At 33.2% G+C, this 12,100-nt stretch overlaps 1 protein-coding gene across 1 annotated transcript in view; it reads left to right on the forward strand.

Moving 5' to 3' along the window:
• LOC114336668 (uncharacterized) overlaps positions 1-12,100 on the forward strand; it is a 97,846-nt gene that overhangs the window by 1,038 nt on the left and 84,708 nt on the right. The window lies entirely within an intron of this gene.

A 12,100-nucleotide genomic window follows, 5' to 3' on the forward strand; every position in this document is an offset into this window, starting at 1 on the left:
TGGTACTGATTATCTACGTAATAAAGATACAATTGTTGGCGAACACAAGTGAACACAAAGATGCAATTGTTGGTGTAGAGGACCAAATGACGCGTCTTTATACTACAAAAGCAACTTCAAGACGATGGCCTATGTACGCGTTTTATCATACTCTTGACTTGGAAGCAATAAATGCATGGATTATTTATAAAGAAATAACTGGATGTAGACTCAGTTTCCGTAAGTTTATTCTTCGGCTGTGTGAAGAATTATGGGCCCCATACCTTGTCTCCCGAAATCTGGAACTACATCTAGCAACACCAGGTCTACCAACAACTATCACTGTTATTATCCAAAAACGAAAAAATGTCAGTTGAAAATATTTTATAAAGGAAATCATACTTCAAATCATTGTCACGGTTGTAACAAGGCAATGTGTGGCAAATATCAAAAACTGCAAATAAAATTGTATGGTGTTCCAAATGTTTTTGATGGGCAGCGAATGTGTTAAACAATAAAAGTAAAAAACAAAATTAGATTCTACCGTCTAGATTTGATTTAATTTCTTTAAACTGAGTTTTAATTGATTAAAGAACGTGGGGCCAAAATGATTCCTTCCGGCTTTCTAGGTGCTAAGCTCGGATGCTAAGCCAGACATTTTAGTGTTAAATGGTTGAATGTAGTGTTATGTACATCGGTATACCTTTTGTTGTTATGAAAATGAGAAATACATAAACAGTTAGTCCAGTTCAATTTGTATTTACTAAAATTATTTAACACCTGGTGCGGGAGCACGCCAAATAGAATTCTATTTTAGTGACGTCACGTTGCCTAGCATCCGTCGATTCTCCCATTATGAAATTCTATTTTGTGACGTCAGCAAAATAGAATTCTATTTGGCGTGCTCTGGGCCCTGTCGTCATAATGTATTTTTTTGGATTTTTTCATCACAATGTTAAATACCAAGATTTTGGGATACTTTATTGGAAAATGTTGTTTATAATTTTATATTCTCATTTTTTATTGTTTTTTGTTCTTTCGTTATTTATTTTAAATTGGTGACATAAAAGTTACAATATAATATCATTTCTCAAAGAATAATAATAATATCGAGGGGTTCGAGCGAAAACCCGATAAATACCAAAATTATGAAATCCGGTATTTTATTCCTGCTGTAGTAAAAACACGTCTCCTACCACTGGTTAATATTTGATATTCACATTTTTAAGCACAATAACTACTAAAAACCAAACATGGTAAAAACTGTTAACTCATATTTTCAAATAACACCAAGCCGATATACAACTTTACTGATAAAAATACTTTGTTGTAAACAAAGAATGAGAAAATATGAGAAAGATATGAGAATCCGCTAGAATCATTTATCTTCTTTTTCCTGTGTAAAGTTACTAATTTTATTAGAAATATTTCTAAGTAAAAACTGATAATAAATTTTATCGGAGATGAAGATTACAAAATTGTTCATTTTGACAAAATATATTCATGCGAAAATCCGATAAAGAATTTTAGACTATGATAGTTTATTAAATTTCAGCACACTTTTTTCCTGCGAAAACCCAGTAAAATATGGCGTAAATTGACAATTGAATATTACGAAAACAAAAAAAGCGGTTAGAATGGGGCTATACTTATAATGAAAACAAACTCAGAGCTTCCAAGGTACCACAGCAAATCAATAATGTAGTAAATTTAAATTTAAGTGTACTGAAAAGTTCTTTGAAGACTACGTAGAAATTACTGGAGTCTAGTAGTAGTAGATTAGTCTACAAATTTTTTTTATTTTGTACAATATAACTGTTAAACTAATTAGGTTATGTTAAAACTAGACTTGTCCCTAAAACTTCCTAAAGAAAGGAACGAACATTTAGTAAGAAATGTTTCTTTCCACTAGATTACCATGAACGAATTCCAGTGTGTCAAAAGTTTTTTAAGAAACGCTGTGTATATTCTCAAATGATATAATAAATGCTGTAGCTAACAGTGATTCTACTGGATCATATTCTAAAGAGGACAATAGCGGAAAACGGTAACCAGTAAATAAAAATATCAGAAGATATTGGTTTGAATTGAAAAAAAACTCCTACTCTACGCCCTAAAAGGCTAAAACATATTTCATCCCAAAAAGCAACCATAGACTTACCAACTCCGGGAAATTTACCAAAGTTTTAGAAAAGTATCTTTCCAATAAGTGAAGCAAAGAAAACCGATTTGATAAACATGTGTCAAGAAAATATTTTCCAGAAGAGGTGCATGCTTGAATAAGAAATTTAAAAACCGGTAATTATATCCTAGATCGAATTCCAGACGTAATGATATGAAAACAATCGGAAGAAGACACATTTTACCTTTTAATTTTCTAAAAAGAATGAAGATTAATTTATTTTTGTTGGAATAATATACAATTAACTTTTATTTTCTAATTAAAAAAATATCAAAATATATACCAATAAAGTCAAATGTTATACTCATTCAACGAGGCAAAACCCGATAAATATCACGTTTTATTTATTTTTTTTTTGTAAAGACGTTTGTATAAATTAAACTTAAACTAAATTATTCTAACTAAATATTAAATTCTCTATCATTTGGCTATAACAAATATTTGATAAAACTTGCTATGACGATTTTAAATCTTCTTCAAACTTCCTAAAATCTTTAATCGCAATTATCTCTAAACAGTGGTTTTGTTAGTTATCGGGTTTTCGCTCGAACCCCTCGATATATGAAAAAATGAAAACTATGTAGAACAAATAACACAGTACCAACTGTACTTTTCACATTCATTTAAAAGATTTACATTTACTTAGTCTGAGCATCGGTCGAGATATTGCAGACCAAAATTTCGTTCGCATCATCTGCGATGTGACTATCAGACTCATCATACGATACGCCTCTTCATTTTCGACTTCATTTGGTTTTCTTAACGTTCATTTGTAGTCCATATTTTTTACTGACTTGATGTAATCTACATTCTAATCGTTGCAGTGCTTCTAAAGCACTGTCTGCAAAAATAGCGGTGTCGTCTGCGAATCTTGTTGTTCAATATTTTCCGTTTAACGATATACCCTGTTCTTCCTCTGATATTGCTTTCTTAAAAATAGCTGCTTCGCTGTACAGATTGAATGCCAATGGAGACAACACACAACCCTGTCTAACACATCTTTGATTTCTATAGTATCTGTTTCGAGATTTTCGATTCTAACCTCTGCTTTTTGATTCCAGTACAGATTGAAAATCACCCGTATATCTCGACTGTCCACATTCTTTTCTTTTAAAAGTGCTACGAGATTCTGATGTCGTAGTCTATCAAAAGAATACGACATCAGAAACTAAAGATCATCAAAATGAGATCATCTGACTGAAAACGATTAATACCCGCGGCAAGAGTAGAATATTTTAGAAAAATATACGAGAAACACGTGGTGGTGTAGATGAAAATATTTTCTGACGCTGGTACGCGAATGGGATTGATTTTAGAAAAAAATTATAAATATATAAATTGTAGGAATTTTTTTCTAGTTTAATTTTATACATAAATGTGTTTTTTGCAAAATACGTCGGAAAGGAAATATTCCCAAAAAAAACTGTTATTAAGCGCCATTTATTCAAAATGCCGGCGCGAGCGTCAGAGATACGTGGTAGCAAAGTTTAGTTTAGTTTAGTTTTAGAAAAGAACATACCGAAATCAATAAAACTACCAATTTTCAAAACTCGCGGAAAACTTTCCAGGTAATCTCCTTTTTTGGACCAAGTGACTGAACTATATGAACAGCGCTGATTAGAAAGTACTTATATGCGTAAAAATTACTTAATTATCTTATCAGTCTAATTTAACTGGTAAACCATCTGGAAACCTCGACTACAATATTGCATCTTTTACATAACCGCGATGTTTGATATAATAAATATATCATCGACTCTAGTAATACTCACAGCAATATTAGCGTTTTACTTTTTCGAACGAAATTTTATTTAAGTATACAAAAACGAACAGGCAATTTACTTCATTACTTCTTCACGGAGAAACCATTAAAGCACGATTAGATTTTTTCACACCAAATATTTATAGCACAATATGCAATTGTCTGTGTACATTAGTCGCCGTCTTATTACGTATATAAAGGAAATTGTAAGAACTATGATTAGGTAATAACTTCCTATAGAATATTACAATCTCCATTTTACTATAAAAAAATGTCACACACGTGACGCAATAGTGTGTTTATATAAAAGAATTGATAGATAATCTGGAAAGAAGTAGGTTAAATAATCTATCAGAGACAAAAAAAGATATAATATTAAAGCTCTTTAAAGAAGAAAAAGCAAGAACTGAATTCACAGAAAGACTGAAAATAAACCGAACACCCCAATATGAAGAAGGAGTAGAGGAAATATGGAGTAACTTTAAGTATATAGGTAATGTCAAAAAGAGTAAATGAAACGATTGGTATGAAAAGAGAATGTGTGTGTACTTTGTACGCACGTAGGAAGTTATACATCTAGGATATGATTTCAACGAAATAAATATACTTGAAACAGTTTATTTTAATTTTATTTAAATACTAAACTAATTTTAATGCTTACCACTTTCCAAAAAAAAAAAAGAAAAAAAAAAGAATAGGAATGGTCGGGATTTTAACTCAAGACCTCTCGATCTCTAGCCGAATGCTATATTATACCAATCACGCAACGAGGCCTGTGTTTGTATCGTCTCGGATATAATGACAATTCACGGTAACAAACAGATGAATTGAAGTATAATAAATATAAATGTTTTTATAATATCTACTTTTACTCCTGAGGAAGACAAATCCAATGACACAAAAATTACAATAAATAATATATTTACTAAAAACGCTAATATATTCTTTTCACACCTTTTTTTTTGCACTGACATATTATACATAACTTGAAAGATTTAGCAACTACACGCCATACTTTGGCGGAGGACCAAGGAATTGTGAACGGTGAAGTCATCAATAATTTGCGATCTGTGGACGACATAGTACTCCTATCTTCAACTCAAGAAATCTGCAAACACTACATACTTCATAGGGTCGTTGAAAGCTCTAGGAAGCAGGGCTGGATCTGAACATACGGACAATCAAAAGGCTCGTAATAAGTAAACAAGAGCATATAAAACCGTCTGTATACGTAAATAATACCAAACTTGAGCAAGTTGATAAAATCGTTTACCTTGGAAATCAATTAAATTGTAACGCAGAACGTCACGGCGAAATTAGATCTAGGATAGAGCAGACTAGAGTCGCTTTTAGAAGGATGTCCAAAGTATTATGTAACAGAGACCTAAAATTTGTATTGAGGATTTCGCTGCTACGTGTTCTCGGTCTTACTTTATGGTGTCGAGTCCTGGACTGTGAATAAAATCGATCTAAATCGCCTTGAGGCTTTCGAAATGTGGTGCTATAGATGAATTTTAAAAGTTTCCTGGATGGAGAAGATTCGAAACTCCACAATATTAGAACATTTCAGAAAGACTACTGAGATTATAAAAAAAGCATCAAAAAGAGAAAGCTGGAGTATTTCGAACATGTTTGTAATGTGAGGTCCCAAATATAGGTTGCTACAAAATATTATGCAAGGGAAAATAGCAGGCAATCGAAGTCCAGGTCGAAGAAGAACTTCATGGTTAAAGAACTTGCGAAATTGGTATGGTGTTCATGCAAGCATGTTATTTAGGGTGGCAGTGTATAAAATTACGATAGCTATGATAGCGACCAAAGTTATGAAAGGACATGGTGCATGAAGAAGACAGATGAAATTACGAAATAATAAAAAATACCAAACACATTGAAAAAACTAACAAATGGCAAAATGACATTTTCTTGTTACCTCATTACATTTTTCTATATAACCTATATATTTAAACATAAAATTTGTCATATTATCATGTCATTTTTCTTCACTTTACGACCACAGAAAACCATAAAAATAATTTAGGGAACTTTTACACTTGTCAATTTATTATTTTAGATGCTTAGTTTTTACTTCTTCACTGTGCATTGTTCTTTTAATATTTCTTCTTCTTTTATTGGGACTACGTCTTGTTTCTTCTGTTACAGTCTTTGCTGCGATCCGGAGCTCCAGCTCTCGTCCATCGTTTTTGGGTCTCCCTATGGGTCGCTTGGTGTTGGGCTTCTGTATCTTCGCCCATTTCGCCATACGTTCAGGGTCCATCCAATCTACATGGTCTCTCCACATGCGTCGTCGTGCTCTTGTCCATCTCACTACGTCTTGAACGCCTAGTTCTCTAAATATGTCTTCGTTTCGTATTCTATCTCTGAGTATGACACCTCTTATGGATCTTAGGGATTTCATCTCTGTTTTTCTCATTATTTGTTTGGTCTTTGTTGTCTCGGCCCTTGTCTTAATTATTGCGTATGTCATCTTTGCTGTGTGTCAACTTTGCTTTCGGTGCTCATATATTTATTTAGCCAGAATATATCCCTCAGGAAACCAGATATTCTCTCTGCTTTCGTTGCCTGCTGTTTTGTTTCTTGCCACAGATGCCTGTCACTAGATATTTCCACACCCAATTATCTATGTATAATCCATTACCTGTTCGATTATATGGTCGTCCACTACTAATTTACATCTTATTGGGTTCTTGGATATTACAATCGATTGGGTTTTCTCTGTTGATAGGTAGAAATTTTTGTGGTAGGCATTGTAAGTCATCTTCGTTTTCGGCTATTAAGATTGCATCATCTGCGTATGCTTTTTCTCATGAGCATTTTTCAGTGCGGCACAGTTTTTCGATTTCTTTCTAACGCATTAAATTGTATATGACAGAAAAAAAGTCACGTTGGTGATTACTTTGGTAATTATTCTAGTTCGGTGATTATTCTAGTTGTCGATAGATGGCGCTATAATAAAAAATAATTTATTTACTAATTATATAATATATCTACGAATATAATCTGTACAATTTATAAGACTATACAAATCAAAGGATATACCATTTTATACATACAATAAAGACAATTGATTTGTTTTTATGCCCAATTGCAAATAAAATTTGATAACTGTCAGATTTAACTAAAATGTCATGTTAGAATAAATGTTATAAATGTATATTATCACTGACTTACCTTTTTTTCTATCATTTGTGACGCACTGAAAAATCCTCATGAAAAGAACCATAGCAGAGTATTCTCATGGTTCGGTTACCCATTTTGTGTCCCTGATTCATTTTGTTAACACTAGCTATGACTTCATATTTTTAATATTTAATATTATAAATGTCAAAAATCATGTTTTTACCGACATAATAACAAACAATTATTTAATAACAACCAGTTAACGAACCTTTCTGTTTACTTTTATTTTCAGATATTTCACTATAGGCGTTCTATTAACGTAACTCATTGTTTGATTGCGGTATGAGGAAACGGCGCAGATGGGACCTATTATTAAAAGTGTGGTATATAATTTATTACAAATTAAAACCGATGGTGTTACTACAATACGAATGTTGTAAGTCGAAGTACGTAAACTAGTTAAAATTAGAGCCTAAGTGTTATGTACCTTGCAGAGTAATTACTAAAAAAAAGGGATTGGGCAAGTGAGGTATTGCAGTACAAAACGTTGTTGCTGGGTATAAGGTTTCGGTTATTCGCTGAGAGCTTTAACTATGGTTATAGGTCACGTACTACATTCTGTTGATGCGGGGGGCGAACTTATCTGTATGCTTTATATTATGTGATTTTCAAAAACATGAAATTGTTCAAAATTGTACTATCAATTTTGTGCTAATTATTAGAAATTTGCTATAAATACTCTACACTATGGTAAAAATGTCTTATGTAATACATGAACATGAATATATAAAAAACAACGTGATTTTAAGGCTGACATCCCAAGTGTGACGTCCCGACTATCGATCATGTTGTTATGAATCTGTCTAATCTCAAGCCTTTTAAGTCCTACAAAGTTGAAATTTTACTTTCTCTGCTGATTTTTATGATTAAGCTTAAGATAATACCACCATAATTCTGCAGTCTTAAGTTTCTATGAAAATAGCTTTTTAGTGATATTTTTAAGCAAAGGTTAGGAACTTTTGTTAATCATTGTATCCTCCGGATTCTAAACACTATAGTGAAAGAAGGATGTAGATTCTTTGTGTTTCCAACGAATCTGGTTGAAAAGAAGAGGTGGATTTTATTACTAAGGTAAGAAAATATAGTGAAGAAAATGAACTGAATTTATCGCCCGTGGAGGAAGGCTTACAAATTATGCCACCATGAGAAATACTGTCGACATGGCATATCCCCTCCAGGTCAATCCTCCCAGCGGATAGAGATTTAGAAAGCTTGAAACAGAAGTGGAATATCAAGTGAATAAAGCAAACAGAGCCGCAGGTTGCCTGAATGAAATAATATGAAGAAATAAAAATATCGCAAAAGAAGTGAAAGGCAGAATTTACAAAACAGTCATCAGACCAATAATGACATACGTAGCAGAAACACGACCTGATAGAGAAAGGACAAAATAATGCTAGAAACAGCAGAGATGAAAACCCCTCGAAAAATCGATGGTAAGACACTATGAGATCTATCGAGCTAGAAGCGGTGGCGCTCAAAATCCCGACATCCAAAATCCCGACATCCAAAATCCCGACATGCAACAATCCTCGCGGGTGATCGTAAATTGGGTCCCGACAGGTAGCAGATTAAATTGAAAACTCTCTACCCTTTTATCAATGAGTAAATTCGGTCCCAACCATCTTAATTGCTAAGGGTTTTACAATACTTGGCTGCTTAATCGATTTCGTAGAAAGAAGTAATTAGGATGAACATTCAGCCATCTAAAGGTGAAAATTTTTTACTCTTTAAAGATTCAACTGATGAAATTATGGTATTTTCTTGTCAAACAAATATTAAGCTTATCGGAAGAGTCAAAATGTTCTATTTAGATGGCACATTTAACTACTGTACTGACGGTTCCCTAATAAGAAGACGATCAGTGTGAAGACCAAGAAAACGATGGAATGACAACTTACTGGAGGTACAACAGAGTCATGTCTACACAAAAAGAAGAAGACGAAGATAATTTTCTGATATCAATTATTTCTGCATTTTTAATTAAAAATTATACATATCCTCCAGACAGTTTTGGCGTATCAATGCAACATTGAATATAGTAATAAATTAAATATTTTATATTTTTATAAAACGAATCTTCTTTTTATGCAAATTGCAAAACTACTGTGCATTATCTGTCTGACCTGACGTAGGCGCTGTATTTTACATATTATAAATAAATAACCAATATACCGGAAATAGATTAGAATAGCTACGTCACTACAGTTATAGTAATTTTTCTTAAAATATTGTTATGAAACTAAAGTATAGTATATTTGCGTATCACGTTTTATATATTATTTGAATATTATGATTGTAATGAAAATTATATTTTATAATTATTTTGACGTTTTTATTTCTAGATTTCCGGAAATCGTTTTCAAAAAGGCTTATTGCAAAAATATGGAAGTTGCTATTAGGTATAGAAATAAAGATGAATGTTTGTCTGTATGTCTTTTATAACGTAAACTATGTATTTAATCATGTGATGACCCTAACCAAAGTTGCTATGCATGAACCTGGAAGGGTTCTCAGTTGCTACAACCAACCTAAGTTAAAAGGGGGGTGCTCTCGACATTGTTTTTATTTTTTTGGACAAACTGTTTTTTCTTAATTGTATATGATTGGAACTAATTCGAAATATTTGCCATGTACCTACTACATATTGGACATTTTTAATATCCCTATACTATATATATACCAACGATTTATCATGAGTGTGATTTAATGCTTGAGAAATATTACATATATAGTCCCACAAAAGGGATTCTTCAAATATATATCTGCAGACAAAATCAGCCAAACTGATTTATAATACCTAATGAAAGGTCGTACGAAGCTGGTTGCGTTGAATATAACATGATAGCGCGACGATACTTTAGTGATAAGCACACATAACATTTCAAAAGTATATAACGCGCTATAAGAACTAGTCATTTCTGTGACAAGTGCCACAGAACTAGTCATTTCTGTGGCAAGTGCCACGTGCCGTTATTTATTGTGTTTCGATTTTGAAATCTATATATGTATAATAAACATACTTAATAAAAGCTACCACCTAGACGCTTATATACATGGAACGCCCCAGCGAACCATCCCGAGAGTGTAGTTCGAAACCAGATCTATTACATAATGGTTAACAAGAGATTTGGATCATCAATAACTAGAACTTGTACATACCCTGGCACGGATGCCCCATCAGACCATTTCCTTCTCTTAGCAAAAATAAAAATGAAAATCACTAATATGAGAGAACTAAGTATGAAATTAAACAAAGAATACCAAAGTAGAACTAGAAAGAGAAGTTAATTTGGATAACACATGGAGAGCCATAGAGGAAACAATGACGGATACAGTTAAAAAAGAATTAGGATATAAACAAAAAATACAAAAGAAAAGTTGGATGACTAACGAAATCCTGGCAATATTCGAAGAAAGAAGAAAACATAAAAACCAAGGGAACCGAGACAAATATCGAGAACAATAACAACGCATAAGAAGAGAGATAAGAACGGCAAAAGATAAGTGGCTAAAGAAACAGTGTGAGGAAATAATGACAGTTACAAAAACAACATGATGACCACAATGTACATAAGCAACTAAAGGAGGTAGCTGGAATATACAGAAAAAATAAGTTTTCTAACTTAGAAAATGAACAAGGAAAAATGGCACAAGATGATAGAGAGAGGAAACTCATATGGGAAAGATACATCAAAAATCTCTTTGTAGACGAGAGGCCTGAGATAGAAGTCGTTCAGGAACAAGTGATAGATATTAATCATCACCACTATCTGGTCCCGAGATCACAATTGACGAAATTACTAGAGCAATAAATACCTGATCAAATTCCTGTTGAGTTACTCAGATTGTTAGATGAAGAGGGAATTACGATACTCCAAAGATTTTTCAACCAAATCTATAAAAAAGAAAAATTCCATGTCCAATGGCTTGTATCTACCTTTATCCATTTGCCAAAAAAGAACAACGCAACAAAGTGTCAAGACCACCGACTGATAAGTCTGATGAGCCATTCTTTAAAAATATTCCTCAAAGTTCTTTACTACAGAATCTCCACAAAATGCGATAAGGTTATTGGTTCCTCACAATTTGGATTTCGAAAAGGCCTGGGTACCAGGGAAGCACTAGTTGCAACCCAAGTGCTAGCTCAGAACTGCTACGATCACAGGAAATATGTAATGATGTGCTTTATAGATTATGAAAAAACCTTCGATCGTGTACAACATCATAAACTCGTACATATACTAAAACAACTCGACATAGATCAAAAAGACATTCGTTGCATAGAAGCTCTTTACTGGAATCAAACAGCTGTCGTCAAGGTGGATAATGAAACAACGCAAGCTCAAAAAATTCTCAGAGGTGTAAGACAGAGATGCATTCTCTTCCCACTACTGTTCAATTTATATTCAGAAATTGAACTTCACAGCTCTTCCTTAAGAGCTTCCAGGAAGCTCTTGAGGAATGCGAAAGCGGCATCAAAGTAAATGGTACCTGGGTCAATAATATACGATATGCGGATGACTCGGTCTTAATAGCAGACAATATAGAAGACCTCCAAAACCTTCTTAATAAAATTGGAGAGCATAGCGAGAACATGGGACTTAGCATCAACATAAAAAAGACGAAGTTCATTATAATCGGCCGTCAATTATGTCAACATCAAAATGCAAGACTAGCATATAACAACCACGATGTAGAGCGCGTAAGAAAGTTTAAGTACCTGGGAACCTGGCTATGTAAAGACTGGATGTAGGATATGGAAATTAAATGTCGGATAGAAAGGACCAGAAGTGCATTCATGAAATTCAGAAACGTCTTTACGAACTCTGACTTTGACCTAAACCTAAGACTAAGATTCACAAAATGCTATATATGGTCGGTGCTCCTATATAGCATGGAACATGGACTTCAAAAATAAACACAATGAATAAGTTAGAGGCATGTGAGATGTGGATCTACCGACGAATCCTTAAAGC

Source organism: Diabrotica virgifera, chromosome 8 (assembly GCF_917563875.1).
Source record: "Diabrotica virgifera virgifera chromosome 8, PGI_DIABVI_V3a".
Lineage (NCBI taxonomy): Eukaryota > Metazoa > Arthropoda > Insecta > Coleoptera > Chrysomelidae > Diabrotica > Diabrotica virgifera.